Genomic DNA, 27,636 nt, shown 5'->3' with positions numbered 1-27,636 from the left:
GTGCGCCAAGGTGCTTGCTCTTCAAGCAAGTTAGAATTCTAGTTTAATTAGGATTGAATTAGGGACTTGTCCTAATCTTCCTAGGTAAACTAAGTCTTATAAATAGGGCTGTAAACACACAAATAAATATACATAGATTAATATTCAGATTTATTTCTTAAGTTGCATACTTGAGTTTTGGTTGATTGCGATCAATTGCTGTTTTGCTTGTTTTAGTTAAAACATTCGTTTGGATTGATTAATTAGGTGGATTCTTAATTGATTAATCTTAGTTTTTGTTTAATTCTTGGTGGATTTCCTGTATAGAATTAGACTTAAACATATCCCTTGTGTTTTGTTGATTTTCGGATCAATAATTCACATCATTATCACCCGTTTCGGGGTGCCTATGTCTATGGTTTTTGACAACAGACCTCAGTTTGAGACGCCTCAGCTCAAGACTTAGTTGGGAGACCAAGATGTCTTAAGCTTCTTTGCATCAGTCGGCCGGTCCCAAGCAAACGGCCAGGTCGAAGTCTTCAACAAGTTAATCTCAGACGGGATCAAAAAGAAAATAGAGAGGGCTGGTGGCCTTTGGGCGGATGAATTACCACACGTCCTCTGGGCCATCAGAACAACCGCCAAAGGGGAAACTGGAGAAACCCCATTCCTCATGGTGTATAGTGTAGAAGTTGTCCTGCCCATCGAACACTATGAGCCGACTCTTCGAGTCATGTTATATGACGAAGAGGTAAACTAGGAGGCCATGCGGCTGGCATTGGACTCACTTCCAGAGCGCAGGGGCAATGCTGCCTTGCGCCATGAGATTTACCGTCTGAGAATGACTCGAGCCTACAACAAAAGAGTACACAAGCGTCCTCTCAAAGTGGGGGGACTTTGTGCTACGGAAAATGGAGGCAGTCGGTAGGGCGAATGAGCAGGGAAAACTAACCCCAAATTGGGAAGGCCCCTACCGAATCTATGATGAAGTAAGAGACGGCACCTACTGACTAGAAGAACCAGACGGTAGGCGGTTGCCTAGAACTTGGAATGTAGACAACTTAAAAAAGTACTACTTCTAAGAATTTTTTGTAATTGCTTCAAAGTTCTGATTAATGAGAATATGCCTTCATTTCCAAAACTTGTCTTCTTGCTAAATTTTAAAAAATGCTAGCGTCGTCGACCACCCTATTTTTAACGTTTGTCCCAACAGCAGACGCCCCATTCCGTCTGAAGGAGCCGACTGCACCAAAGCAGTCGACCATACTGACTTATTTTCAAGTTAAGTCCAACACTTAACGGCTATTTACCATTTTTATAGAGACCAATGGCCGGATATTAATAAAATAATAGAGGCCGACGGCCACAGTTTGCTCTAACATGACTATGACCGTCTGCTCTACCATGAGTCAGATAACCGACGACGTCCATTCGGGCGAATTCGTCGAGGAGAAGCATCTCCCATTTGGGTGGCACATTGCTCTACTAACACATCAAACGGCCCTACCGAATGCTAAAAACGCATCCGCAGTCTTTTGAATAAATTGAAAGTGAAATCTAAAAGGTTGAAAGTTTTTTGAATTGTTCTAGTACAATTGAAAAGAGGTCACTGTTTCATGATTAGAGGCTATTGAGGCATAAGGCTGGATGCGCCTGTTTTTGCTCTAGGGCAAGGCAGGCAGAGAACTCTTTCTCAATCAAAAAAGCTAAGTCCAAAATAGAGCTGTTCATGGACGGGTCAACCCGCTAAACCCGCCCAAACCGGCCCGTAAAATAAGCGGGCTTGGACAACCATTTTGAAAAAAAATTGTTAATTTGGGCGGGCTAGGCCCGGCCCGTTAATATAAATGGGCGGACACGGACAAGACAATATGTACCGTGGGCTAGCCCGTCTGGCCCGTTTATTTAAAAAAGTAATAGTTTAATGATTTTTTAGTTAGTTGATTATGTAGTATATTTTAGAAAAAAATACAAAGAAACTATATTGGACTCTAACCTATTAATAGCTACAACTATTTGTTTCAATTTTATATTTAATCATTATACTTGTATTAAATAAGTTCATTCTTTCCTTTTTTTCATTAACATATGTCACAAGTTAAATATGTTTTTTTCTAGTATCATTAGTGATCAAGAAATTTTTAAGATAACTAAATCGAAATAATATTAACATATGTAAATGATAAAAAAAAATAATTAGTGTTAAATATATGAAAAACAAATATTTTAGGCCCGTGAGCCCGCGGGCAAGCCCGACTCGTTAATAGAGCGGGCTTGGGCAATTTATCAAGCCCGTATAAAAGGGCTCGGGTTAGCTACAATTAGCCCGTTGGACAAAAAATGAAGTATATGCCCGGTCCGTTTCCCGTCCAAGCCTGCAAACGATCACCTCTAGTCCAAAAACTTAGCATTATGCGTAGGCTTATAGCCGAATGCGCCTATTCTGCTATTAGGGCAAACCAAGCGGAATACTTTCTCTGAACAACAAGCTAAGTTAAAACTTAGCATTTAATTTTAACGAGGCCTATGGCCAAATGAAATTAAAGAATCGACTGCTCTGTATGGACATCTGTTGCTTGGTTTGGGGCAATCACCATAGTGATTGATTGACTTAGAAACCATGCATACTCTTCTAAGTATCAATAATTTCTAAGTCAATCAATCCAATCAACCGAAACCAATCGACATCCGCCCAGGGGCAAGAACATTCGCATACTATATGGGCTAAAATACACGGCGCATAGGCCGGAATTTTCTTTGAAAATTTTTAAAGCATGCATAAACACCAATGTAAATAAAACCGGCCGAATGACCGGATGATTCATAAAATTAAACAGCCGTCAAAATTGACGACTGATGTGAATTATTGATCCGAAAATCAACAAAACACAAGGGATATGTTTAAGTCTAATTCTATACAGGAAATCCACCAAGAATTAAACAAAAACTAAGATTAATCAATTAAGAATCCACCTAATTAATCAATCCAAACGAATGTTTTAACTAAAACAAGCAAAACAGCAATTGATCGCAATCAACCAAAACTCAAGTATGCAACTTAAGAAATAAATCTGAATATTAATCTATGTATCTTAATTTGTGTGTTTACAGCCCTATTTATAAGACTTAGTTTACCTAGGAAGATTAGGACAAGTCCCTAATTCAATCCTAATTAAACTAGAATTCTAACTTGCTTGAAGAGCAAGCACCTTGGCGCACAAGCATACACCAAACTGATTTATTTTGCTAACTAACTGATTTTTAAAGCAATTAAATAAATAAATAAATAAAAATTAAAGAATTAAATAAAGATTAAAGATCCTAATGCTTGAACCAAGAAAAACCCTTTCAAGTGAAAGGTAAAAACTTGTAAGCAAAATCTAAGTAAAGAAAATTCAAGAAAGTGAACTAGACTCCAAGAAAAGCCACTAAGCAAACCGTGGCTTTGCTTTGATATCCAAGAAAGTGTCCATGCAATGCTTGGCTTGAATCAATGTTTAGGGACAAGTTATCTTGATGCATGATAAGCAAATCTTCGAAGTTCTCCATGCTTAGACTTGCATCAACGACTGACAAATGTTAACTGGCCAAGCCAGGGAAATTGTTAAGTAACCCGACCCCTTGGTCGGTAAAGAAACATTCAAATACACGGCGCATAGGCCGGAAAGATAAACATATGGCCATTTAGCCGCAGAAAGACAGGTAAAGCTTAAAGATTAGGGGAGCTTCTCAGCATCGGTATCCGACTTTTCCTCCGGCGCATGCTCTCTATTTTCCTCACCCTCCTCCTGATCATCCTCCTCCTCATCCCCAGACGACGAGCCGCTAGACGAGCTAGACTCCCCCGAGGCACTCTTGGCAGCCGCATCCTTCTTGGCCGCCTCTTGAGCTTCTCTGAGGAGACGGGCATTGAACTCGTCATTAGCCTTATCAAACTAGACCTTCCAGGTTTGACTTCGTTGTCGTCCATCATTTGTTTGACCAGGGCTTATTTCTCCTCCTCCATCAAGGACCTATACTTGGTCCGGAGTTAGTTCTCCTGGTTGCTCAGCCGACCTCTGAGTCTCTTGACCGTCGCCTCCAGGCTAGCCGCTTTGGACTCCGCCTCCTTGAGGTTGTCCAGCTTCTCGTTGAGGCCCTTGACCTGGTCTTGGAGCTCCCTCACCCGCTGCTTGGCCGCGTCCAAGTTCTGCTGAACTTGCAGGTTGGCAGACGCCTGGGAATACAACATATCAAGTGTCAGAATCTCATTTTGAGCAATCTCAAACCGAGCTTTGTCCAAAGTAGAGGCGGCCCGAGCATTCGCTGCCTTTACCTCCCTTGTCTTCTCGTTGAGGGGCCCTTTGAGACCACTAACGCGCAGCATAGCCTGCAAGCGCCCAGATCAAAGAAGCTTGTCAGTTCCATTCACAAAAATATATACATAAACTAAGATTGTAAGGAATTGTACTTCGCAAAGAAGCGCCAGAATGTCGTCCAGGTCTAAGGTGCTGATGCAAGTCTAAGCATGGAGAACTTTGAAGATTTGCTTATCATGCATCAAGATAGCTTGTCCCTAAACATTGATTCAAGCCAAGCATTGCATGGACACTTTCTTGGATATCAAAGCAAAGCCACGGTTTGCTTAGTGGCTTTTCTTGGAGTCTAGTTCACTTTCTTGAACTTTCTTGAATTTTCTTTACTTAGATTTTGCTTACAAGTTTTTACCTTTCACTTGAAAGGGTTTTTCTTGGTTCAAGCATTAGGATCTTTAATCTTTATTTAGTTGCTTTTAAAATCAGTTAGTTAGCAAAATAAATCAGTTTAGGCGTGTGCTTGTTCTCCAAGGAGATTGGCGTATGCTTGTGCTCCAAGGTGCTTGCTCTTCAAGCAAGTTAGAATTCTAGTTTAATTAGGATTAAATTAGGAACTTGTCCTAATCTTCCTAGGTAAACTAAGTCTATAAATAGGGTTGTAAAACACACGAATTATAGAGAGATTAATATACATTGTTTTAAGTTTAAACACTTAAGTTTTGTTGATTGTGATCAATTGCTGTTTTGCTTGTTTTAGATAAAACATTCGTTTAGATTGATTAATTAGGTGGATTCTTAATTGATTAATCTTAGTTTTTGTTTAATTCTTGGTGGATTTCCTGTATAGAATTAGACTTAAACATATCCCTTGTGTTTTGTTGATTTTCGGATCAATAATTCACATCAGGTTCCGACTCCTCCGACGGTCGCCTTGTCCTCAGGATCGAGCGTCTTGAGCATCCGTCTGGGCTATCTGGAGGACAGTTGGCCTCGCAGGGGCATCTATAAAACCAATGCAGCTAAGTTAAAAACTGAATATTGTGCCCTTTATGAAGTGCATGGTCGAATGGTTGGATGGCTTACCTCCATCTCCCCCGGCAGCTTCGCTGCCGCCAGCAGTGGTGAGTGGCGTTTTGCCACTCTTCGACGCTCGTTGAAGAGCGTCCGGCTTTGATGGTGTTATGGTGGGGGAAGAGGCGTCTGTCCCCTTCTTGGCGGGCTTGCTTGCGACGTGTTTCTTTTGGCTCTGAGAAACGTCGCCAGTTGTCTGCTTTCGCAGCTTGGGGTCCGACTGAGAAGAAGGGGTGGGCTTTGATGAAGAACTCTGAAAAGAGGTTTAAGTATGAGTTTCATAAATAGAGTATGAGAACACAATTTACTAAGAGAAACCTTTGCAGACTCATTACCTTAGGAGTGCCGCCTGGCGGCTACTCATCCGCCTGTTTTATGTTTGAGCAGTAGAAGGCGGCGGAGAGGGCTGGTTTCTTGTGGGCCGGAAGCTTTGCCATTGCTTTATCTGCAACAAGAAACCAAGTGTAAGCAAAGAAACAAATAATCAAAAGTAAGCAAAGGTAATAAAATCATGCGGCCAGCTACGTCTCGGCATCTCAGTACTAAGCCCACAGGCGGCTAAGTACGTCCCGTCCGAGAGCCACTCGAATCGGGGAATATAGCTCTGGGGGGTGACCTCCTTAACCCCCGTCTCTTTGTTCGTCTGGACGGCCACAGAAAAGAGGCCTCGGTCTTAGATCTCCTCCTGGGCCCGCCTGGGAACAGGCTGAAGAGCCTTTTTCCCGGCCAAGAGGCGAGGATACTGAGTCCAACGGTTGTACCACCTGTTCTTTTGGGTGTTTGGGGAAGAGACTATATAAAACTTGGTCCGCCAGTCTTTCCAGTTGTTCTTTTTCCCCAGCGTTATCATGTACCAGGTATGGCTGGTCAGCGTAAACCAACCGATACCACTTGGATTGGGCGTTCTGCTCAGATAGCGCATATGAGCAAACGCCTCAAAGCTGGGATCCACCTCCAGCATCTCGCAGGCGGCAACGTAGCACAAGATATTTACCCAAGAGTTAGGGGCTAGTTGCCAAATACCTAGCTGGTATCCGTCCAAGATCCTCTCCACGGCCGGATGGAGAGGAGAGCGAAGTCCTGTTTGGATGGCCGCCTTGTAGCAGCCGAAACACTGGTCATCATAAACAGCCATCTCAGGCCATGTGACCGTGTCTTCACCATCCGGCACAAACATAAGAAACCCATGTCCCATGACATGAGTAGAAAGAAATTTGGGAAGATCATCCGCCATGATCTTCCGCCTGCCTTCCGGAACGTGCAGATGGTAGGGCGCACGTTCATGCCGCCTGGAAGCAGACGACTTTGCCTAACCCTCTCCCTTCTCAACAGAGAGGGGCTCTCTGGCAGCCTTTAAGTTTGATTGCGCCTCCACTGAGTCAAGGGGGACGCAGTTAGAAGACGATGACGCCGAGTCATCAGAATTCTCATCGGAGCCAGGGGACTGCCGGCTGTTGCCAGCAATGTCCTCCCCCAATTAATCATCCGACACCGATCCACTCGGCCCGGGGTTCTAAAATTCCTCGTCGCACTCCTCCAAAAACGAGTTATTTGGAGTGCTGACGGTGCTAGGCGGGTCTCTGCTAACCTCAGAGACAGGCACCCTAATGGAGCCATCGGAATTGACAGTCTCACTGTCCGAATGGTAAAAGGAACCATCCACTCTATATCTCCTTGTCGTTTGCTTTGTTCTTGCAATCGTGTCCTGCAAAGGCACATACAATGTCGGATTTGGAGATGTACTTAAAGGAAAGTTCTCGAACGAGCATTCGACACTCCTAGTTCTAGATTCTGCCGTCCCTGGTGACCGGTGATCGCTAACCTAGGCCGTGCCGTGTGCGTTTGGGAAACCATTTCGATAAAAGAAAAATGCAAAAAATTAATGAAAAAGGGATCAGGCGGTTACCTTAGAAGAAGGTAACGAGAGACGTCGGTCTTGGGCGTTTGATGAGGCAAGAGAACTAGGGGCCGACTGTCGGATGCTCTTGAAAGTCAAAGTCCTTGAAAGTCAGAAGATTTAAGATTCCTTGAAGATTCACGCAAATGTGAATCCAAACGGAAGTCAAACCCTTCTATTTATAGAAAGGGTAAACCCAAATTTTTTCCCCCAAATATATAATTTGAAAATCCGGCCAGTCGGATGTTGACACCTGTCACAAGCGTCATATGCAATGCACGTGACCTCTGTGAGGGGTAAATGATTTGAATATTTTTATACTCGGCTAAGTGGCCCAATCGGAAGCTGCCACGTGTGTCATAGGTAGAGGTGCCACCTGGACCTTTAAGATGGTGACACGTGGTAGGCAGCCATCCCTCCATTCTGGGATGATTGATGATCCAGAATGGACCAATAGGAGGGCAACACGCGTCACCCTAAGAGGCGCCCAAAAGCCTTTTGGGATCAGTGACACGTGTCACCCAGATATTGCTTCTGGAATGGCGGCCTTCAAGGGCCCAAACCTTGAGGTGCCATTTTGCGGCGTGACCTAATCCCTAGGTCACCAGATCCTAGGGAGGGCACACTTTTCCATGAGACCCTATAGATAGGGACAATTCCCCCATTTATGACAAGGGATACACGGAATCCGAGCAGATAACTTTTTTTTCCACACGTTTTACTCCGAAAACTTACTAACTTAATCTTCGGAGGCGGACCACCGACCATCCGGCGGTCCGTTTGCTTTGCAGGTACATGCACCCTTTGCTGAATCTAGTCTTAGTGTTGTAACTCTCCCAAGGGACAAAAACCCCCCGAAACGGTATGTGGCCTCCAGGACACGATGGCTAGAACAAAGTAGACAACAAGGAGATAGAGGACGAATGGTTCTTGGTACCATTCGAACAGTGAGAATGTTTTTTCTAACGGCTCCATTAAGGCACCTGTCTCTGAAATAAGTAGGGAACCCTCTAGCACTGTCAACACTCCTAGTGACTCATTCTTAGAGGAGTGTGACGAAGAATATGAGAACCCCAGGCCGAGTAGATCGGTGCCGGATGATTAGTTGGGGGAGGACACTACTGGCACCAGCCAGCAGGCCCCCAGCTCCGAAGAGAACTCTGATGATGACTCTTTGTCATCATCTTCCAACTGCGTCCCCCTTGATTCGGAGGAGGCGCAGTCGAACCTCAAAGCTGCTAGAGAGACCCTCTCCGTTGAGAAGGGGGAGGGCTGGGAGGAGTCGTCTGCTTCCAAGCGGCATGAACGTGCGCCTTATAATCTGCACGTCCCCGAAGGTAGGCGGAAGATCATGAAGGATGATCTTGCCAAGTTTCTTTCTACCCATGTCATGGGACATGGGTTCATTCTGTCCGTGTCGGATGCTATAGACACGGTCACCTGGCCTGAGATGGCCTGCTATAGTGACCAATGCTTCGTCTGCTACAAGGCGGCCATCCAGGCAGGACTACGCTTCTCACTTCATCCGGATGTGGAGAGGATCTTGGACGGATACCAGCTGGGTATCTGGCAACTAGCTCCCAACTCTTGGGTCAACATTCTGCGCTACGTTGCCCCCTGTGAGAGGCTGGAGGTGGAGCCCACCTTTGAGGCGTTTTCTCACATGCAATACTTGAGTAGGACTCCAAATCCAAGCGGGATCGACTCGTTTATTCTGACCAGCCATACCCGTTATATGATGGCTCTGGGGAAAGAGAACAAGTGGAAGGATTAGAGAACTAAATTTTACATTTTGTTAAAAAAAAAACTAAACTTTACATAGTCTCTTCCCCAGACCTCCGAAGAAACAAGCGGTACAACCGCTGGACTTAGTTTCCACTCCTCCTGGCTGGGAAGAAAGCCCTTCCGCCTGTTCCCAAGCGAGCACATGAAAAGATTTTTGATCGGGGCTTTTTTATTGTGGCCGTCCAAAAGAACAACGAGACGAGTGTCAAGGAAGTCACCCCCCAAAGTTATATTCCCAGATTCGAGTGGCTCTCGGACGGGACGTACTTGGTCGCCTACGGCCTTAGTACTGAGATGCCGAGAGGTAGCTAGCCGCATGAATTCATTAGCTTTGCTACCCACATTGTTTCTATTTATTTCATTGCTAACTCTTTTTGTTGTTTGTTGCAGACAAAGCAATGGCCAAGCTTCCCTCTCATAAGAAGCCGACTATCTCTACCGCTTTCTAGCGCTCGAACCTCAAGCAAGCGGATGAACAGCCGCCAGGCGGTACTCCTAAGGTAAAGAACTGTTCAGCTCTTGAAAAATTTCCTTAAGGAAATAATTAGTGTGTTTTGTCTCAAGGTCTCACACTTAGAATTCTTTTCAGGGTGGCTCATCCAAGCCTGCCCCCTCTTCTCAACCGGATCCCAAACTGCGCAAGCAGTCGGCAGGTGACGTTTCCCAAAATTGTAGGAAACACATCGCCACTAAGCCTCATAAGAGAACGGGCACCTCTTCCCCTACTCAAACTCCAACAAAGCCGGACGCTCAACTACGAGCGTCAAGTGTGGCAAACAGCCACTCACCGCTGCTGGTGGCACACCAGGCGGCAGCGAGGACGTAGGGGAAGAAGGAGGTAAATCATCTGACCATCCGACCATGCGCTTCATGAAGTGCAACTTTCTTAAAAAAATCTTAACTTAATGGTATTTGTATTGTCATATGCTCCAGTGAGGCCAACTGTCCTTTAGATGGCCAGGCGGATGCTTAGGACACATGATTCTGAGGACAAGGCTGCCGTCAGAGGGGTCGGCACCCTTGACCTTGATGGCATACTGGCGCTTCTTTGTGAAGTAAAACTTCATCTTATAACTTGGTTAATATTTTTCGCCGGATGGTTTCTAATGAATTTCCTTGTTTTGGACGACTGTAGGCTATGCTGCGCGTGAGCGGTCTTAAAGGGCCACTCCACGAGAAGACCAGGGAGGTAAAGGCAGCGAATGCTCGGGCCGCCTCTACTCTGGACAAAGCTCAGTTTGAGATTGCTCAAAATGAGATTTAGACACTTGATATGTTGTATCGCGTGAGCGGTCTTAAAGGGCCACTCAACGAGAAGACCAGGGAGGTAAAGGCAGCGAATGCTCGGGCCGCCTCTACTCTGGACAAAGCTCAGTTTGAGATTGCTCAAAATGAGATTCAGACACTTGATATGTTGTATTCTCAGGCGTCAGCAAATCTGCAAAACAAGTAGAACTTGGATGCGGCAAAGCAGCGGGTGAAGGAGCTCTAGGTGCAGGTTAAGGGCCTTGAGGAGAAGCTGGAGACGGAATCTAAGGCGTCTAACCTTGAGGAGACGGTCAAGAGACTCCGAGGGCGGCTGCACAACCAGGAAACCCAACTCCGGACCAAGTATAGGTCCTTCATGGAGGAGGTGAAACTGGCCTTGGTCAAACAAATGATGGACGATAATGAGGTCATCATGCGTGCGGCCTGGGCAGCTGTGCATCCCTTTGCCGATTATCAAACTTGGAAGGCCCAGTTTGATAAGGCAAATGACGAGTTCAATGCCCGACTCCTCAGGGAAGCTTAAGAGGCGGTCGAAAAGGAGGTGGCTGCCAAGAATGTCTCCGAGAAGTCTAGCTCGTCAGGTGGCTCATCTTCTGGGGATGAGGAGGATGATCAGGAGGAGAATGAGGAGTCCAAGGAGCATGCGCCAGAGGACAAGGCGGATGCCAATGCTGAGAAGCTCCCCTGATCTTTAAGCTTAATGTTTTTTATTTATGCAGCCTAATGGCCAATTATTTTGATTTTCCGGCCTGCGTGTCGAGTAATCATGTATCTTTACCTACCAAGGGGTCAGGTAATTTGACAATTCCTGGCTTTGCCAGTTAACATTTGCAGCCGTCAATTTTGACGGCTGTTATTTTATGAAGCATCCGGTCGTTTGACAAGTTTTATTTATATTGGTGTTTATGCTTTAAAAATTTTCAAAGCTTTCAATTTTCATGCATAGAATTTTGGTTAAGTATTTTAACCTGTATAGTATGCGAATGTTCTTGCCCCTGGCCGGATGTCGCTTGATTTTAGTTGAATGGATTGATTGACTTAGAAATTTTTATACTTTAAAGAGTATGAATGGTTTATGAGTCAATCAATCACTATGGTGATAGCCCCAAACCAAGCGGCAGACGGCCATATAGAGCAAATGGTTCTATAAATGCATCCGGCGAAAGGCCTTGAGTAATATGGAAAAATTGCTAAGTCTTTTAACTTAACATTTTAATTAAGAACGAATTGGTCCGCCTGCATTGCCCCATAACAAGGACAAGCGGTAAGATAGCCTCTAATCCTGAAACAGTAGCCGTCATCCGTCTGTACTAGAACAGGCGGAAGACTCGGTGCTTTCTAGATTTCAAGTTAGATTAAATTAAATGACAGCGAATGCTGCCTTAGCGCATTCGGTAAGGCCGCTTGTTGTTTTCGTAGAGCAATGTGCAACCAAAATTAGAGATGCTTCTCCTCAACAAATTCGCCCGAGTGGACGTCGTCGGTTGCCTGACTCATGTTGGAGCAGACAGTCGTACTCATGTTGGAGCAGACGGTAGTTTAAATAATATTCATCAGGCCATTGGCCTCGGTTAAAGAATTGAATAGCCACTGGGTCATTAACTAAGCTTAAAATAAAAGATAACTAGCTGCAAAGTTAAAAGCTTAGTTTTTTCATCCGACCATTGGCCTCTCGTCACTTGGACGTTAGCTACTAAGTTATTAACTTTTCTTAAGGATAGGTTTTAGGATAACTGCTTTGGTGCAGTCGGGTTCTGTTTTGGGCGTCTCCTGTTGGGGCAGACGGTCCCAAAATTATATTTAGATTAAGAATGTGCTTAGCCATCTGTATATTGGGCAGACGGTAGCTCGCAGAATCTCGATGTTGGCCGTATGCACATTGTGCAGGCGATACTTTAACGTCGTTATTATTAAAAATTTTGGTCCGCCAACACATAGAGGGTAAGTAGGATCCACCAACACATAGTGCAGGCAGCATCCTTCATTGCTATGAGCATGGTCCTTCTGCACTTTGTGCAACCGGTGCTCAAAATAAAGAAAATAAAGACAAGTATGAATGAAGGCAAAATTTCTTTAACAAGTAAAAAAACTTTACAAAATTTCAGAAGTAATACTTCTTCAGGTTATCTACATTCCAGGTTCTAGGTAGCCTCCTGCCATCTGGTGTTTCCAGGCGGTAGGTGCCACCTCTTACTTCTTCATAGATTCGGTAGGGGCCTTCCCAATTTGGGGTTAACTTCCCTTGTTCATTCACCCTACCGACTGCCTCCATTTTGCGTAACACAAAGTCCCCAACTTTTAAAGGGCGCTTGTGTACTCTTTTTGATGCAAGTCTAAGCATGGAGAACTTCGAAGATTTGCTTATCATGCATCAAGATAGCTTGTCCCTAAACATTGATTCAAGCCAAGCATTGCATGGACACTTTCTTGGATATCAAAGCAAAACCACGGTTTGCTTAGTGACTTTTCTTGGAGTCTAGTTCACTTTCTTGAACTTTCTTGAATTTTCTTTACTTAGATTTTGCTTACAAGTTTTTACCTTTCACTTGAAAGGGTTTTTCTTGGTTCAAGCATTAGGATCTTTAATCTTTATTTAATTCTTTAATTTTTATTTATTTATTTAGTTGCTTTAAAAATCAGTTAGTTAGCAAAATAAATCAGTTTGGTGTATGCTTGTGCGCCAAGGTGCTTGCTCTTCAAGCAAGTTAGAATTCTAGTTTAATTAGGATTGAATTAGGGACTTGTCCTAATCTTCCTAGGTAAACTAAGTCTTATAAATAGGGCTGTAAACACACAAATAAATATACATAGATTAATATTCAGATTTATTTCTTAAGTTGCATACTTGAGTTTTGGTTGATTGCGATCAATTGCTGTTTTGCTTGTTTTAGTTAAAACATTCGTTTGGATTGATTAATTAGGTGGATTCTTAATTGATTAATCTTAGTTTTTGTTTAATTCTTGGTGGATTTCCTGTATAGAATTAGACTTAAACATATCCCTTGTGTTTTGTTGATTTTCGGATCAATAATTCACATCATCTTTGGTATCAGAGCAGGTTTGCGCAACTTCGGGAAAAATTAAACTGGGAACAATTGGCTGGGAATTTTTGCGTGATTTTTTTTGCATTGAACTCTAAAAACGTCCAGCTATCACCATATAAAATTTCATAATTTTTTGTTGAGTAACGCGTTCTACACAGCCTCAAACTTTTGGTGTTTGTGCACTGATTTGCGGATGGGAATCCGGTTTTTGTGTTGCCTAGTTTTCCTTCAAGATTCGATCTTTTAATCAAGATTTTTGCATAAACTGACTTGGTTTGTGTAGGAATCATGAGTGACGAGGAGGTTCCACAAGTTCCAAGGGGATTAACCTTAGAACAGGCTCAAAATCTTAGAAGAGATAGGCGAATTGACGAGTTGGCAGCAAGGATGGATGAGATATTAAAAAGGCTTGATACTCTTGCTGGAGATTCTTCAAGGAAAGGGAATTCTAACCCTAATTCTGGTTCAAGTGAGGAAGAACAACCAAGGAGGAACCCAAGGAGGCCACGAAATAATTATTCCTCAAGTGATGAATCACCAAGGCCTAGGAGGAGAGATCGACCAAAGGATGATGATAGGAACCTTAGATTAGATCTTCCCGAATTCAATGGGAGTATGAATGAACCTGAAAAATACTTTGAGTGGATTAGAAGGGCCGAGACACTATTTGATTACAAGGAGTATGATGAAAGGAAAAGATGCAAATTGGCTGAATTGAAACTGACCGGTTATGCTAGTCTTTGGTATGATAATCTAAAGAAGAAGAGGCATAAGGAGGGGCGTGCAAGAATCTCAACTTGGGAACAACTCAAGAAGCACATGAAAAAAAGGTTCGTACCTAGTGATTATATTCAAGATGTTTATCTTAAGATGCAACTTTTTAAACAAAATTCTATGACTGTTGAGAATTATATTGGTGAATTTGAAAAGTTATGCATGCTATGTGGCTTAGAAGAGATTGTTGAGCATAAGATTGCTAGATTTATTTCGGGGTTGAATGATAATATTGCTGAAAAAGTTGAATTGCAACAATATTGGTCCTTTGAGGATGTTTGCAAGGTAGCTTTGAAAGTTGAAAAACAGATAAAGGGGAAGAAAGGGACGTACACTAAGTCCTTTGTAAAGGGTTTCACTAAACCTTTTGAGAAGAACAGCTTGGAGAAAAGTGGTTCTAGTTCGAACTACAAGGAGACTAAATCAAAATTTGAAGCTCCTAAAAAGCTTGTTGAAGATAGGAAGTGCTTCAAGTGTGGTAGTGTTGGTCACATTGCAACTAATTGTCCATCAAAAAGAGTAATGACTGCTCAAGAGTGGGAACAAGAACAAGCTAAGTGTGAGCAGGGTAGTGACTATGAAGAAAAGAACGAAGAGGAAAACTTTGAAGAAGAGGAGGGGCATGTTGACGAAATTGATCCCGAGACTCATGGTCAAAGTTTGGTTCTAAGAAGGGCGCTACACTCTAAAACCGTACCTATGGAAAACAATCAAAGGGAGAAAATCTTTCTTACAAGGTGCAAGGTAGAAGATAGGTTGTGTGACATGATCATAGACACGGGGAGTTGCACTAATGTGGTATCTACTACTTTGGTAGACAAATTGAAGTGGCCAACTACAGAACATCCAAGCCCTTATAAGCTTCATTGGCTTAATAATTCGAGTGATGTTAAGGTAACTAAACAAGCCTTAATCTCCTTTTCAATTGGTAAATTTCATGATAAAGTTTTGTGTGATGTTTGTCCTATGGATGCTTGTCATATACTATTAGGCCGTCCTTGGCAATATGATAGATTTGTGAAGTTTGATGGAAGGACTAATGTGTATGTTGTGAGAAAAGGAGAAAAAGAGAGACCGGTTGCTTTAAAACCTTTGATAAGCAACAAGTCTTCTAATGTTACCTCTAATTCAAAGAATTCTTATTTGATTAGTGAGAGGGAATTGGAAAAAGAGATTTGCAGCAACAATGTGGTATATATACTTGTTTCTAATGAGATTCGAATTGATCAAGATAAACAAGCAAAGAGGCCGTATGAATTGGAATCTGTTTTAGAAGAATTCAAGGATGTCTTTCCTAAGGAATTACCTCCGGGACTACCTCCTATTCGTGGGATAGAGCATCAAATTGACTTGATTCCAGGAGCACCATTACCTAATAAGGCAGCCTATAGAAGTAATCCGGAAGAAACAAAGGAGATGCAAAGGCAAATTGAAGAGCTTATGACTAGAGGATACGTGAGGGAAAGTATGAGCCCTTGTGCCGTGCCTACTTTACTTGTCCCAAAGAAAGATGGGAGTTGGCGCATGTGTATTGATAGTAGGAGTGTGAATAACATCACTATCAAATACCGATTTCCTATTCCAAGATTAGATGATCTACTTGATGAACTACATGGTTCAAAGTTGTTTTCTATGGATTTTATTGTGGGATTGCCGAGAACACAACGGGGGAAAGACTCTATTATGGTTGTTGTGGATAGGTTCTCTAAGATGGCTCATTTTGTTCCTTGTCACAAAGTGGATGATGTTATGAAAGTGGCGGAATTATACTTCAAAGAGATTGTTAGATTGCATGGAATTCCAAAAACTATTGTGAGTGATCGAGATACAAAGTTCATGAGTTTCTTTTGGAAGTCTCTATGGAAGCTTGTGGGAACTAAATTGCTCTTTAGTACATCTTACCATCCACAAACTGATGGACAAACCGAGGTTACTAATCGTACTCTTGGTGCGCTTTTGCGTGGGTTAGTGAGTAAGACACAAAAGGATTGGGACATCAAGTTAGCTCATGCGGAGTTTGCTTATAATAGATCACCTACATATGCTACCAAACATAGTCCCTTTGAGGTAGTTTATGGAGTCAATCCGAAACTTCCAATTGATCTTGTTCCATTGCCTAAGGGTGAGTTAATTCACAAAGATGCCGAGTCTAAGTTGAAGAGTATGCTGAAATTACATGCTCAAGTTCGAACAAGAATAGAGAAAGTAAATGACATGTACAAAGCTAGAGCAAACAAGCATAGAAAGCAACAAGGTTACAATGTTGGAGACTTGGTATGGTTACATTTGAGAAAGGAAAGATTTCCAGGAAAACGCAAGAATAAGTTGATGCCTAGAAGTGAAGGTCCTTTCAAGATTATTGAGAAGATCAATGACAATGCTTATAAGTTAGAACTTCCGGGAGAATATGGAGTTAGTGCTACATTCAATGTTGGCGATTTGGCTAAGTATATTCCTGATGAAGAACTTCGAGATTTGAGGACAAATTCTTTCGAAGAAGAGGAGGATGATGCAAGTCTAAGCATGGAGAACTTCGAAGATTTGCTTATCATGCATCAAGATAGCTTGTCCCTAAACATTGATTCAAGCCAAGCATTGCATGGACACTTTCTTGGATATCAAAGCAAAACCACGGTTTGCTTAGTGACTTTTCTTTGAGTCTAGTTCACTTTCTTGAACTTTCTTGAATTTTCTTTACTTAGATTTTGCTTACAAGTTTTTACCTTTCACTTGAAAGGGTTTTTCTTGGTTCAAGCATTAGGATCTTTAATCTTTATTTAATTCTTTAATTTTTATTTATTTATTTAGTTGCTTTAAAAATCAGTTAGTTAGCAAAATAAATCAGTTTGGTGTATGCTTGTGCGCCAAGGTGCTTGCTCTTCAAGCAAGTTAGAATTCTAGTTTAATTAGGATTGAATTAGGGACTTGTCCTAATCTTCCTAGGTAAACTAAGTCTTATAAATAGGGCTGTAAACACACAAATAAATATACATAGATTAATATTTAGATTTATTTCTTAAGTTGCATACTTGAGTTTTGGTTGATTGCGATCAATTGCTGTTTTGCTTGTTTTAGTTAAAACATTCGTTTGGATTGATTAATTAGGTGGATTCTTAATTGATTAATCTTAGTTTTTGTTTAATTCTTGGTGGATTTCCTGTATAGAATTAGACTTAAACATATCCCTTGTGTTTTGTTGATTTTCGGATCAATAATTCACATCACTTTTATTGTAGGCTCGAGTCATTCTCAGACAGTAGATCTCATGGCGCAAGGCAACATTGCCCCTGCGCTCTGGGAGTGAGTCCAATGCTAGGCGCATGGCCTCCCAATTCGCCTCTTCATCATATAGCATAATCCGAAGAGTCGGCTCATAATGTTCAATAGGCAAGACAGCTTCTGCCCCGTACACCATGAGGAATGGGGATTCTCAAGTCTCCCCTTTTGCTATTGTTCTGATGGCCCATAAGACGTGTGATAATTCATACGCCCATAGGCCGCCAGCTCTCAATTTTCTTTTTTATTTCGTTTGAGATTAATTTGTTGAAGGCTTCAACTTGGCCGTTTGCTTGGGGTCGGCTAACTGATGCAAAATAATTAGAGATCCCCTGATCTCCTAACCAAGTCTTCGAGTGAGGAGTCTCAAACTAAGGACCATTGTAAAAAACCATAGACATTGGCACCCCGAAACGAGTGATGATATTCTTCTAGATGAAGGAAATCACGTCCTTTGTCTTGATGTTTTTGACCGCCTGTGCCTCTACCCATTTGGTAAAGTAGTCCACAGCCACTAAGATGTAGCGCCTTCTTCCTGGAGCAGTCTTATATGGACCCAGAATGTCCATGCCCCATTTAGCAAACGGCACAGGACTGTGGATGGTTGTCAGGTCAGTGGCCGGACGATGGATCAGCTTGCCTAACTTTTGGCACTTGTCACATTTTTTAACCATCTCCATAGCATCCGACTCCAGGGTAGGCCAGAAGTAATGCCGCTTGGCCTTGACAGCTATGGATCTACCGCCTACATGAGAGGCGCAATATCCGGCATGTAATTCATCAAGGATTTCTTGCCCCTTTTCTGGGGTTACACACTTCAAAAGAGGCGTCATGAAACCTGCTTTGAAGAGCTCTCCTTGTCTTATCTCAAAGCTTGCAGCCCGTTATTTCAGCACGGCCGCCTCCTGAGTTGAATCTGGGAGGGCGCGTCTATTAGGTATGCCCGGATGCTATCCATCCAGGTGGAGCTTCGGTCAAGTACTCCAATGAGGTCTTCATCAGATACACTTCTTTTTTCCATGACTTCCAGGAAGACTGACCGAGGCATTTCACAGGAGGCGGATGAGGCTAGTTTGGACAGAGCATCCGCTTGATTGTTTTTTGATCTGGGCACTTGGCTTAAATTGAAGTCTTCAAGTGTCCCAGCTTCAGCCTTGACCGCTTGTAAGTATTTGATCATAACCGGATGGGTGGCCTCATTGACACCATTGTATTGGCTTACGACCAATTGAGAGTCAGAATAGGCGTCAATTCTCGTTGCCCCTGCCGCCTTGCACATCCGAATGCCGACTAACAGGGATTCATACTCGGCCTCATTACTTGAGCCCTGGAACTTGAACTGTAGTGCATATTCATATTTATCCCCCTTAGGAGACTGACAAATTACGCCTGCACCACAGCCGTTCATCGTGGAGCTTCTGTTCACATTCATTTTCCAAACCTGATTGATATGATCCGGCTCAGCTGGCCTTGTCATTTCAACAATAAAGTCGGCGAATGCTTACCCCCTTATTGCCTTCCTTGGTTCAAAAGTGATTTCCAGTCCCAGTAACTTAATAGCCCATTTGAGCATTCGACCAGAAGACTCCAGGGTTTTCATTGGCCGCTTGATCGGTTGGTCAGTGTAGACCGTGACCGGATGTGCTAAGAAGTAAGGTTTCAACTTCTAGACAGCCATGTAAAGAGCGAGACCAAAATTTTCAACCATGGGGTACCGAAGCTCTGCGTTTTTAAGAACGTGGCTCATGAAGTAGACCGGGAGCTGGATGCCGTCTTTTTCAGCTAAGAGTACCGCACTGAGGGCGTGATCTGAAACGGCAAGATACATATAGAGCACCAACCTTGCCAAAGAGTGCATATACATTTTTAGCTTTTGGAAGGCGGCTTCAGCATATCCCCCCATTCAAATCTAGTCTTATTCCTTATCGCCTGGAAGAAATAGAGGCACTTGTCGCCTGATCGACTGAGAAATCTTCCTAGAGCTGCCAGACAACCGGTTAATTTTTGAACTTCCTTCATAGAACGGGGCGACTGCATGTCGATTACCGCTTGTATTTTTTCAAGGTTGGACTCTATCCCCCTTTGGTTAATCAAGAATCTGAGAAACTTCCCAGACTAGACACCAAAGACACACTTTTTTGGATTAAGCATGACCTTGTGCCGCCTGAGTGTGGCGAATGTTTCTCGGAGGTCAGACAAGTGATCCGCTTGCTGTTTGGATTTGACTATCATATCATCAATGTACGCCTCTACATTCCTCCCAATTTGATTAATGAAGACTATATAAATGATTTGTTGGAAAGTAGCAGGCGCATTCTTCAAACCAAACGGCATCACATATTTGCAGAATAACCCCTTATCAGTGACGAATGTTGTCTTTTCTCGATCCTTTTTCCACAGGGGAATCTGATGAAAGCTTGAGTAGAGGCGTCCATAAAACTCATCAGGGCATGTCCGGCTGTAGAGTCGACCAGTTTGTCGAACTTTGGAAGTGGATAACTATCCTTTGGACATGCTCTGTTCAAGTCAATGTAATCTACATACGTGCACCAGGTACCATTCGGCTTCTTTACAAGAACAACATTTGCAACCCATTCAGGGAAGCTACATGGCCGAATGAACCCAGCGTCTAACAGCTTTTTAACTTCGGCGGCTGTCGCCTGACTTCTTTCCTCGCCATGGTTTCTTTTCTTTTGCCGAATGGGCATCTTTTTGAGATCCATAACGTGTTTGTGGATAGCAAGATCCAGGCTGATGCCTGGCATCTCTTCCACTTCAAAGGCAAAAATGTCTATGAATTCTATCAATAATTGGTGCAGACTTGTGCCCAACTTAGGAAAAGCAGCCGTCCCCACCTTAACAGTTCGCTCTGGACGGATGTCCTCCAGAGGAATATCAATGTGCTCACCAGCCGACTGGGGACGGAGGTCATCTGACCGTTCCCCGGTCAGTGATTGCTATTGCTTTTCTTTTTTTACCACCACTAGCGGATTAGGCTTTCGTTTCATAACTGGTGGGGCCGGATGGTCATCCTTGACCTCATTAAGGTCAATTGGCTCTTTGCCCTGACCGGCTGCAGCTGCCGCAGGCTTAACGTCCGAGAGATAGCATTCTCGAGCCGTCTTCTAGTCCCCATTCAAGGAGCCAACAGTCCCATCATCCCTCTCATACTTGACAAGCAGAAGAGCTTGAATGATGACTGCCTTGCACTCGTTAAGAGTGGGTTGGCCAAGGATGAGGTTGTAGGCGGTCAGCTCCTCGACCACCAGGAATTGGATGGTCATGTGCCGACCACTACCTTTTTCTCCCAGTCGGATAGGCAAATCGATGCGTCCGACTGGATGCACAACTCCTCCCCCAAAACCCAAAAGGGAATGGGAGACATCCGTCATACTATCCGGCCTATATTTCAGGTTGGATAGACATTTGTAGCTAATGATGTCTGAAGAGCTTCCTGTGTCAATTAAGATGCAACCAACCAATTGGTTGGTCACTTTGCACTTTATGACCACAGGGTCATCATGCGACCGACGGACTTTGCCTTTGTCCTTTTCGGTGATGATGACTTCAGGGAAGGCGGATGTGCTAGCCGCCTGTCCCTCGTCAACAGAATGGACCATCTTTCTCAGATGATCCTTATTTCCCCGGATGGTTGGACCACCACCGGCGAATCCGCCTGCTATCGTATAGACCGGTTCCTCATCCGTTTCAGAGCAGACAACAGGCTGGGGACTCTTTTTGCTCGACTTCCCAGGATTCGATTTGGAAGCCACTTTGGACTTCACATAGGATTTCGGCGCTCCTTTGTCGGCCAGACGATCAAGTTCCCGCTTGAGGCTGAAGCAGTCGTTGGTATCATGGCTGACATCCTCATGGTAATGATTGATTTGGGTATTTTTTACCCGGCCAGGTGGCCCAATCAGATAGCGCCACATGTCCTCCACATAGGTGCCAATTGGACCTATGGAATGATGACACGTGGAGGCTGGACTCTTCTCCGTCCTATGTGGACTGAAGGTCCAGCAGGGACCATTCAGGTGGCGACACGTGTCACTCAAAAGGTGCTTCAGAATCCTTTTGGGCACAGTGACACGTGTCACTCAGGTATTGGCCCTGGGATGGCGGCCTTCTAAGGCCCAAAATCCCGATGCGCCGCAAAACGGCGTGACCTAACTCCTAGGTCACCAGATCCTAGGAGGGCACACTTTTCAAAAAAACTCTATAAATAGGGACATTCTGTCATTTATGAAGAGACAGAGAGAGAATATACACACAATACGAGACAACACGTCACTTACCATAGAGTTGTCGTTTTCAAGGAACACACAACACTTTACCTGAGCTCGGAATCCGAGCAGATAAACTTTACTTCCGCACGTTTTATTACCGAACGTTTACTAACTTAATCTTCGGAGGCGGACCACCGACCATCCGGCGGTCCGTTTGCTTTGCAGGTACAGGCATCCTCAGTTGAATCAAGTTTCAGTGTTGTAACTCTCCCAAGGGACAAAAACCCCCGAAACATTTGGCGCCGTCTGTGGGGAGAGTACCTCTGAAATGGCTTCACAAGTACCTGTACCCAATCCAGAGGCCATTCGGCCTCCAGATGATATACTGGTCTAAACGGACCATGACTCAGGGGACGACGCTGACGTCCAAACTTATGTGGATCCAAATGGATCCCTCATCTCTAAGCGCATCCGCAGTAAGGAGAGGCGGGAGCGCCACCATGACCAGGCAGGGCCAAGCAAAACTGCTGGTCAGCTAAAGAAGCCCTCGGGGCGGCCGGTTGATTCTTCCCAGGCGGCAGGATCAACTCCCGTCATTCGGGATGAGCTAATGTGATGCAAGTCTAAGCATGGAGAACTTCGAAGATTTGCTTATCATGCATCAAGATAGCTTGTCCCTAAACATTGATTCAAGCCAAGCATTGCATGGACACTTTCTTGGATATCAAAGCAAAGCCACGGTTTGCTTAGTGACTTTTCTTGGAGTCTAGTTCACTTTCTTGAACTTTCTTGAATTTTCTTTACTTAGATTTTGCTTACAAGTTTTTACCTTTCACTTGAAAGGGTTTTTCTTGGTTCAAGCATTAGGATCTGTAATCTTTATTTAGTTGCTTTTAAAATCAGTTAGTTAGCAAAATAAATCAGTTTAGGCGTGTGCTTGTTCTCCAAGGAGATTGGCATATGCTTGTGCTCCAAGGTGCTTGCTCTTCAAGCAAGTTAGAATTCTAGTTTAATTAGGATTGAATTAGGGACTTGTCCTAATCTTCCTAGGTAAACTAAGTCTTATAAATAGGGCTGTAAACACACGAATAAACATACATAGATTAATATTCAGATTTATTTCTTAAGTTGCATAATTGAGTTTTGGTTGATTGTGATCAATTGCTGTTTTGCTTGTTTTAGTTAAAACATTCGTTTGGATTGATTAATTAGGTGGATTCTTAATTGATTAATCTTAGTTTTTGTTTAATTCTTGGTGGATTTCCTGTATAGAATTAGACTTAAACATATCCCTTGTGTTTTGTTGATTTTCGGATCAATAATTCACATCATCTTTGGTATCAGAGCAGGTTTGCGCAACTTCGGCAAAAATTAAACTGGGAACAATTGGCTGAGAATTTTTGCGTGATTTTTTTTTCATTGAACTCTAAAAACGTCCAGCTATCACCATATAAAATTTCATAATTTTAAATTGAGTAACGCGTTCTACACAGCCTCAAACATTTGGTGTTTGTGCACTGATTTGCGGATGGGAGTCCGGTTTTTGTGTTGCCTAGTTTTCCTTCAAGATTCGATCTTTTAATCAAGATTTTTGCAGAAACTGACTTGGTTTGTGTAGGAATCATGAGTGACGAGGAGGTTCCACAAGTTCCAAGGGGATTAACCTTGGAACAGGCTCAAAATCTTAGAAGAGACAGGCGAATTGACGAGTTGGCAGCAAGGATGGATGAGATATTAAAAAGGCTTGATACTCGTGCTGGAGATTCTTCAAGGAAAGGGAATTCTAACCCTAATTCTGGTTCAAGTGAGGAAGAACAACCAAGGAGGAACCCAAGGAGGCCACGAAATAATTATTCCTCAAGTGATGAATCACCAAGGCCTAGGAGAAGAGATAGACCAAAGGATGATGATAGGAACCTTCGATTAGATCTTCCCGAATTCAATGGGAGTATGAATGAACCTGAAAAATACTTTGAGTGGATTAGAAGTGTTGTATATTTGGAGTATCAACCCGAAATATACAAGGGATGAACCAAGATAAGTAAGACTAATGAACCAAATAGCTCCTTAGCTACAGTCACACCACTAAGAAACGAAATGGGTTCCTAAGATCACAAGCCAACTAGTAGTCTAAGCTAGTTAACTAAGCAAAGGAATTGAAATTCCAAATCCAAGAATTTCTGGTTTGTTTCTAATCCAAGAAACGAGTGTAAAACACAAAGTTTGTTTGTTCGAATAATCTGATTTTTTCATTCACATTTGCTTGCTATTTATAGTAAACAAGCATCCTTAAGTACAAGCTAATTTAAGTGGCTGTTTAGCTCACTTGTTACACGCCTAAGCTAAAGCTAAGTACAAATCAGCTTTTTGTTGTCTAGATACATTAATAAAAGAAGCCTTATTTAACTAGATACATCAAAGAGAAAATGGTGGCTTATAACCTCCAAATTAAGGCTGAAATAAAATCAGAATTAAGAGAGTGTAACTCCCCTTAATTCACGCCCATCCAAGCAGCAAGTTGGAGATGTATTTCCTCCAATATTCACGCCCAAATTCAAACAGCAAAGAAGTGTAACTCCTCCTTGGTTCAAGCCTTGAAATAAGCTTGAATGTATGTGGACAAGGGTGTACTTGGACGTCCTTTAGTTGCTCCAAAAGCTGACTGAATTAAACAGCCAATTGAAGGCTGAAATTAAGGCTTAAGATGCTCCAATGTTGACTGATATCAACGGCCACTTGAAGGCTGAAGTTAAGGCTTGTAATGGCTTGTAATTCCTCTTTGAAAACTGATTGTAACTCCCAAGTCAAAGCTTTGAAATTCCTTGTAAAAGAATTTCGGATTCCAAGCTTAAATGGCTGCCATTTTGATGTATCTTTTGCACTTGTACTTTTGTGTGAATGTGACAATATTTTTTTGAACTAAAATCAGCTAAAAAGAACTAAGAAAAATATGACTAATTTGCAAACTTAAAATGACTAAAGTTTACAATTTATTCAAAGCATAAAAAGAACTAGAATAAACTAGTTAATAAGAACAACAAGAAATTCAAGGGATTGAATATCTTGCTGCCCATGGATAGAATGCATAGCACCAATACATGATGCTACGTCTTGAACCAAAGAAATGTCCATAACCAAGTTGTTAGGCTTGGCTACAACATTCCCCCCTTCTTGAAAAGAGTTTGCCCTCAAACTCGGCAACTCTTCAAACTCATCATAGTAAGGTGATAAATCAGCCACATTAAAGGTGCTAGAAACACCATAATCTCCGGGCAACTCAACTTTGTAAGCATTATCGTTCACCTTTTCAACAATAGCAAATGGACCATCACTACGAGGACTAACCTTGGACCGCCTTTTGGAAGGAAATCTTTCCTTTCGAAGATGAATCCAAACTAAGTCACCGGGCTGAAAATGGACCTCCTTTCTTTTCTTGTCATAGTATGCCTTTGTCTTTGCATTAGCTTGTTCAATTTTGGAACGAACTTGCTCATGCATAGACTTGATTTCTTTTGCACGCACCTCGGCATCATTGCTGAACTTGTTTGGTGAGGGAATGGGAGTGAGATCAATAGGAGTGCACGGATTGAATCCATACACCACTGCAAAAGGACTCAAACCTGTTGTCTTGCTGGGTACACGATTGTAAGCAAACTCCGCATGAGGAAGCATCTCTTCCCATTGCTTGGGACGTTTAGTAGCCAAAGACCGCAACAAGGATCCCAAAGTTCTATTAGTCACTTCGGTTTGACCATCTGTTTGAGGATGACTTGAAGTGCTAAAGTTCAATTTCGTGCCCATCTTTCTCCATAATGTAAGCCAAAAATGACTTAGAAATTTTGGATCACGATCACTCACCATGGATTTAGGTACACCATGCAAACGAACAATCTCATTGAAGAACAAGTTAGCAACATGAGTAGCATCATAAGTTGTATGACAAGAAATAAAATGAGCCATTTTAGAAAAACGGTCCACAACAACCATAATGGAATCTTTCTTTCGTTGGGTCATAGGAAGTCCCACAACGAAATCAAGACTAACATCTTCCCATGGAGCTTGCGGAATAGGTAAGGGCAAAAGATAGCCTTGTGGAAGACTATGACTCTTGGCCTTTTGACATATCACACATCTCTTCACAATGAACTCCACATCACGAACCAATCTAGGCCAATGAAAGTACTCTTGGACAAGAAGAGTAGTCTTCTCTATGCCAAAGTGTCCCGCCATTCCTCCTTCATGAAACTCTTTGATAAGAGATTCTCTTAGGCTTGATCTTGGAATGCACAACCTGTTTCCTTTGAACAAATAGCCATCTAAAATGTAATAATCTTTGTAAGCATGATTAGAACATTTTAGAAATAAATCACCAAAGTCATGATCATTTTTGTAACTTGCTTTCACATCTTCAACACTAATCACTTTTGCCTTGAAAGAATTCAAGAGTGTGTATCTCCTTGAAAGTGCATCAGCTCCTTTGTTCATGGCGCCTCTCCTATGCTTGATCACAAAATGAAAAGCTTGCAAATACTCCACCCATTTGGCATGGCGTGGTTGGAGTTTTTGTTGGCTTTGAAGATATTTGAGAGCTTCATGATCTGAATGAAGGATGAACTCCTTGGAAATGAGGTAATGTCTCCAATGGTCCAAAGCACGAACAAGAGCAAAGAACTCCTTATCATAGGTGCTATACTTCCGTTGTGCTTCATTGAGTTTTTCACTAAAGTAGGCAAGGGGACGCCCAACTTGTGACAAAACAGCACCAATACCAACTCCACTAGCATCACATTCAACTTCAAAAACTTCATCAAAGTTAGGTAAAGAAAGAATAGGTGCACTAGTAAGTTGATGTTTTACCTCATCAAAGGCCTTTTGAGCCTTATCATTCCAAACTAACTTCTGATTTTTAGTTAGCTCGGTGATAGGTGCCATGAGAGTACTAAAATTTCGCACAAATCTCCTATAGAAAGAAGCAAGTCCATGAAAACTACGAACTTGTTGAATTGTTTGTGGCGTGGGCCACTCACGAATTGCAGCAACTTTCTTTTCATCAACTTCTATGCCTTGAGATGAAACTTTGAAACCAAGAAAAATAACTTGGGAAGTGAAAAAATGACACTTCTCTAAGTTACCATATAGTTGCTCACGAGCAAGGGCTTCAAAAACCTGTTGCAAATGCATAGCATGCTCTTCTTCTTCCCTACTATACACCAAAATATCATCAAAATAGACTACAACAAATTTACCCATGAAAGGTTGCATAACCTGATTCATAAGGCGCATAAATGTAGATGGTGCATTAGACAAACCAAATGGCATCACAAGCCACTCATAGAGGCCCTCCTTTGTCTTGAAAGCGGTCTTCCATTCATCTCCTTCGAAAATTCGAATTTGATGATAGCCACTTCTCAAATCAATTTTAGAGAACACTTTAGAACCATGCAAATCATCAAGTAAATCATTCAACCTTGGAATAGGAAACCGGTACTTGATAGTGATTTTATTGATTGACCTACTATCAACACACATTCTCCATTCTCCATTTTTCTTAGGTACAATCAAAGTAGGACAAGCACATGGACTAAGAGACTTACGAATAAGACCCTTTGATAACAATTCCTCCACTTGTCTTCTAATTTCCTCGGTTTCTTTGGGATTGGTTCTATAGGCTGGTTTGTTTGGGAGCATGGATCCGGGTACAAGATCAATCTTGTGTTGGATGTCACGCTTTGGGGGTAATCCGTGAGGGATATCTTTGGGGAAAACATGGGAATAGGTTTTGAGAAGAGAGGTGAGGAGTGGGTGGTTTTCTTCTTTGGACGGTTGAGAGGGGGTATCAAGTTGGCTCAAAATGAAGTGTTTGTGAACTCTATATTCATGGAATTCAGATTTTATGAGAGTGGTGAGGGAAGTGGGAGGCGTGGATGTGGGGTGATCATTTTTGAGGATTAAAGGGGTAAGGACAATTTTCTTTCCATCCTTAGAAAAGGAGTAGGTGTTTTTGTAACCATCATGCA

This window comes from Chenopodium album, chromosome 4, assembly GCF_948465745.1.
Source record: "Chenopodium album chromosome 4, dcCheAlbu1.1, whole genome shotgun sequence".
Lineage (NCBI taxonomy): Eukaryota > Viridiplantae > Streptophyta > Magnoliopsida > Caryophyllales > Amaranthaceae > Chenopodium > Chenopodium album.
This window is presented reverse-complemented; position numbering follows the sequence as displayed.